This window comes from Macrosteles quadrilineatus, unplaced genomic scaffold, assembly GCF_028750875.1.
Source record: "Macrosteles quadrilineatus isolate MER2022 unplaced genomic scaffold, UCM_ALF_1.0 Scaffold_4__1_contigs__length_99947679, whole genome shotgun sequence".
Lineage (NCBI taxonomy): Eukaryota > Metazoa > Arthropoda > Insecta > Hemiptera > Cicadellidae > Macrosteles > Macrosteles quadrilineatus.
The window spans coordinates 10,233,742-10,239,741 of NW_026542597.1; positions in this window are offsets into that span (position 1 = coordinate 10,233,742).

The following is a 6,000-nucleotide window of genomic DNA, read 5'->3' on the forward strand; positions in this document are numbered from 1 at the left end:
GTGAGGACACACAACCACATCCTGGTTGTTGTGCACCGAGAAACAGCGAAACAGCATTTGCAAAGGACTCTAAAAGGATATGTGTGGACGACGAAATGCCTTTTATCTTTTGCTCGTGGTGTAAAAGCATCGGGCTGCGATGGCAATACATTATTCATATAATACTTTTATTTGTGAACTCAACTGAACGGCCTGTGAAAAATACGAGCCCGTTCTTTAGAGATTCAGTTTCAGTAATCGTGTGTTTTTTTTTTAATGTTAGAAACGTTCATAACCAACAATGAGTTAAATAAACTGGCAAAATAATCTTCAAAGTTTTACAAAATATTATTTTGTTCAACACCGCTTTTTACAACACACGATGGAATGTGCTGTATAATCTAGTTAAATTATAGAATTAATTTTATTCTGTTCGATTTGATTAACAACAGGCAATAGACCACCATGGTCTATGGCCTAATCAACGATCACAAATGGTATATTCAATTCTCTGTGTTAACTTAAAGGGAAATAGCCATTTTTATTTCGCGACCCAACACTTTTTTCGTAACACTATTAACAGGCGGAGGCGAATGATTTTGCCTGTATAACAGTTATGGCATTATTTATGTAATTTTCTCTGCTAAAACTACGAGAAAACTATTTATTTGCAAATTATGTTCCAACGATAAGTCCGATGCAGATCCAGATTTTACAACTCATTTGCCTCTGACAAACACAAAGCGTATCCCATGTGCCAACGGCGTGGTCTCAGTGGTTGGTTGAAGATCAGATCACTGCATGTTTCTCGGCTGTGTCGGCTGCTACATGGTACAGTGGTAGAGAGGCGGCGACGGCGCCGGTCTGTGACGTACAAGGCCATTATACTCCCACCACGACTGTACCATTCACTGAGTCAGACCGTGGGAACATACACTGGCGAGCGAGAGAGAGGGAGAGAGAGAGAGAGAGAGACTTGGAATGCTCAAGAATGCGGGGGGTCCGCACTCCACACTCGGGTTCACCCCTCTCCTCAGAAGAGAGTCAATCAATATGTGATAGTTTTACAACTCATTCAGGTTCGGACCTTTAAATACGGTGTAGTATTGTATGTACAATGTGTACCTTGAATGTTTCCCTTCCCTACAATTAATGAGGGAAGGTAAAGGGTAAAGGTAAACAACAATGATCAATCAATTATTGAGATGGGGACGCCACCTAGGTGCGTATTTTAACCCAAATATGAGTGAAGGATGAGTGTAGAATGGTGTGTGATGACCTGTGTAGCTTTGTTACTGACTAAGATCAGCTCAGCGGTTTCATTAGTCAGGATCATTTATTTAAAGCCCAATGATCAGGAACAGCTGGGTCCAGTTTCGAACCATCAAAAAGCTACTAATTTTTCTCAGGATCGAACCGGCGACCTTTTGATTACTAGGCGAGCACAATAACCACTCAGCTACCCAGCCAGTCTAAGTAATGTTGGCTTCCTGCTGAGTACGACGAAGTTGCGTGGTCGGAGCTACAGCACGTGCCAAGCTCTCCTCACTCCTCAGAGGAGAGTCAATGCAAATGTGATAATTGTACAACACATTCATGTTTGGACCTTTAAATACAGTGTAGCCTAGTATGTGTAAAGTGTACGTTGAATGTTTTCCTTGCCTTATACAGTCCTGCTGAGCAGTGTATGTATGGTTTGAGTTTGCGTGGTCGGACTCGGAGCGACTCCACGTCTCTCGTCCCTCATCTTCTTTTATTTCCAGAATAGAGCTAATTCCTTTGTTCGAACTTCCTATTGCGATCAGTTCTTTAAAATAGTTTGATTTTTTGGAAATGAGTGTGTAACATTGATAACCATGTTATAACACCAACAATGTTCTTGATATTTGACAACTGTGGAGTATTACATTTTTTGTGATATCCATTCTTCAAAACAAAGTCAACTAATTGTTATTACAGTACTAGTATTTAATCGAGTGCATTAAGACGGTTAATGATATGTTGATCTAATAAAGGTCTTCAATAATAATTGTACATATTAAATATCGTATTATGAATGCTGTATCGCGATGCTGAGTACATTCAGCAAGTTCACTAAAGTTTGGTTCAGTGGCTGTATGAAAAAATATTTTAAATTAAATTAAATGAATGATTTATTGTCGTTGCCTTATACAGTCCTGCTGAGCAGTGTATGTATGGTTTGAGTTTGCGTGGTCGGACTCGGAGCGACTCCACGTCTCTCGTCCCTCATCTTCTTTTATTTCCAGAATAGAGCTAATTCCTTTGTTCGAACTTCCTATTGCGATCAGTTCTTTAAAATAGTTTGATTTTTTGGAAATGAGTGTGTAACATTGATAACCATGTTATAACACCAACAATGTTCTTGATATTTGACAACTGTGGAGTATTACATTTTTTGTGATATCCATTCTTCAAAACAAAGTCAACTAATTGTTATTACAGTACTAGTATTTAATCGAGTGCATTAAGACGGTTAATGATATGTTGATCTAATAAAGGTCTTCAATAATAATTGTACATATTAAATATCGTATTATGAATGCTGTATCGCGATGCTGAGTACATTCAGCAAGTTCACTAAAGTTTGGTTCAGTGGCTGTATGAAAAAATATTTTAAATTAAATTAAATGAATGATTTATTGTCGTTAAAACTATGTACAAAGTTCATGACAATCGTCAAAAGAAAACAAAACAATCAAGATGGCTCTGGCATTAAAACTAAAATAACTAAAACTACCAAAGTACTCTTCTTGTTTGTACAGGCAAGCCTGTTTGAATTTTGAAACACACAGGTTTTTGATGGAGGTAGGCAAAGAAATTGTTTATTTTAACACCTTATTGATACTAAAAGGACCTATATATTAAAACTCGTCCTGTTAAGAAACAGTAATTCAAAAATTTAATGATTTTATTATATGGTTAACTATTACCGTAATTTGCGTTATGCAATAATAGGCCTACTAACCGTTGGCATTAGCAAACGTTTACATAAGCATAGAAAAAATATTTGTTATTTAATTCTTTTGTCTATGTTATGGACAATAAGAACTGAAACATAATCAGATCGACGACTTTTAAAGAATGAAGAAAAATAAATGTGTGTAAATCTCTTAAGATCTCATTGTGTCTCTTTCCAGTAAACTGTAATGTGTTCTCAATCAAGTTGCTCTAATGTATTATTTATAAACTTTATATTAGATTAAAGGAGTATACACCCTACTGTCCTGTAATCTATGATTATATACTTACTCGCGCGAACTCTATAATTTGACAGCTCTGAATTAAAACAATCTATATTCTGTGGTATTACTGAAGACAATTTTGGACTTATTTATGAAACAAACAATATTATTAATTGGCATGTTGACTGGGGTGGTATCAACATGTCGAAGTTCTATTTTGTGATTGTGTGGCCTTCCTTGTCTGTAAAAGTGTGTAGTAAAGATACAGTAGACTATTCGACTACACTGTCTACTGCGCAATTTGTACCGACGTTATAATCATTTATCCTAAAAGAGTGACGATTGATTCTAACATAAAACAAGAAGGCGACACAAGAAAAATACGTTGTGTTTCTGTCCCGAGTTTTTAGTTGGAAGCGGCGACGAGCCCAAATTAAAAGGATTCCTCAGACCCATCGGCACGCACCTTCCAGGAAGGTCGTTGATTCAATGGGATGCTTGGGGCCAAATAGTTTTGAAGGTACCACACCGTGAATGTGGCGCTAAAACCCCCAAAGGACGTGGGACTCCTCCCAAATACCGCTAGCTGCGCCCCCTGTGCCTCCACCCGCATTGTAAAATCGATCTGGCATTCAAACGAAAATAAAAAAGAAAAGGGACTTTATTTCGTTAGTGGCCATTTTACTGTGGAATAGTCACGAACAGTAGATTTGGATTTTAACACTGTTTATCTGTAATGTGTTCAAATAGTCGTCGATGAGATAAAATTCGTCTGATGAAAGAGTTTTACAGTCTTGTAAGATATTGCTGCATATTTTAAAAAGTTGTAAATGTTATTGATGGTATTATTATCGCAAGTTTATTTGGGCGTAGTTTTAATTATTGAAAACCGGCTACTTACTTTGGAAAAAAGACAAAAAGTAAATGTATTTGGAATTATTTTTATTTCTGAAATATAACCCTAATTACAACCAACGTATAACTAACTAGGAACCAAAAAAGCAGTCTAATTTTTATCCTACCAACTACAGTATTAAACAAAAACTAAAACGTCTGTTAGTTTTTTTGTGAAAAATACTTTACATCGAGGTTAAAAAAGTTTTATCTTAAACTGTATAGGTGTATGTGAGCCAAATTTACAATTCTATAAAAGATTTACACCACCAATGAATTTACGAGAAAATAGAAAACTAAACTCTGTAGAAATGTATAACAAAATGCATCTTGAATGTATCCAAGCCGTGTGGCTGCGTAATGGAATATGGAAAACAAACTCAAATAATTATTTCGACTAGACACTCCTGGAACATCATCAGAACCAATGTCATCAAGCACGAATCATGTTCTGATAGTCATTATACAATTGGCTGGAAGTGACTTCACATGTGTGGGTGAAGCCGAAGCATATAACGCTTCGCCGAAGCGTTATGACGTCATTACCAGTTTAGCTCAGCACACTTGGCAGCTGGCACGTTTTGTACCAGCGTTTGGTTGTTATTCACGTTCACGTACAATCTTGTTGATTGTTTATCATTGTTGATAACATTCCGGGAACGATGACAACGTCGTCTCTGGGTATAGTCCAGTGGAAATTCCATGAGTCACCCACGTCTCTGATCATTGTAGTCGCCAAGCTGTGTTCAGAAGGTATGAAGGTCGTTTACTATCATTACTCGACGGCCTTGTTGATTGTGACGTCATTACACCCAAACCCGCCTTCTGTTCTAACCTACAACCTACGACTGTGGCCAGGCGAATAAAACACATCTTGATCTCATTTTGTTGGTAATAAGCTGAAGGATATGAGCATTGACTAAGGCTTTTTTCCTTGTCTGTGATATGAGTCAATCTTTCAATAGTGAGAGCGCAAATAAACAATTCGTTTACTGATTGTTATGGAATAAAGAGAGTCACGCATCGTTCTATGAAATTAAGAGTGTGTCTCACCCTTTAACACTGTGATGACGTCTTGATAGAATTGTACTGAAACTGTTTTCCAATGTTGTTAAAAATGTATTAAAGCCTACCGGATTGAATTTTCTTGGTTTCAGTTGTAAATGTATTAAAGCCTACCGGATTGAATTTTCTTGGTTTCAGTTGTATATACAACTGAAACCAAGAAAATTGTATATACAACTGAAACCAAGAAAATTCAATCCGGTAGGCTTTAATACATTCCCTTATGATTAAGGGACTCATCAACATATTTTCACTTGTTTCATATACAGAAAAATGTACTCGATCTGTACGTCGATTCTAATTAATTTATTGTACCCAACTTTCCGCATCTCCAACTCAATGTTCACATTTTTACAAAAATATCACTTAACCATCTGGTTCAGTTCTCGGGAAGATATCCTCACCTCACAGTATCTGAAGTCATAATTTTTATCAACAGGGGTTTCCTCTAACTAGGTAACTTCAATACACGTTTTACCAACTTTGTATGAAACCTATGTTTTTGTACGTAGTAAATTCCCTATTCGCTATAGATCCTCTCAGTAACAAGTTATGACATGTTCAGGGAACAAGTAGTAAGCAAATGGCTACTGGCAGATGTTCCTAGTCCTGTACCCCAGTTGTCTGTATCGTAGCTCGTGCCGTGATGTAGCGCATCTCCCAGCTGTCTTTACCCTGGGCTGAGCAGATGTTATACCACCTGCCTCTGTCCGTAGTCTGCAGCTCTTTTGTACAGCCGCTGCACGCGCCAACCTCCTAGCCTTATCTCTATCTCCACTCAGAAACCGTGTTGGAAAACTTTCGTCTCTACAAAAATATGTTAGAAAATTTTCCAATAATAAAGTTTTTTCCAATTTAA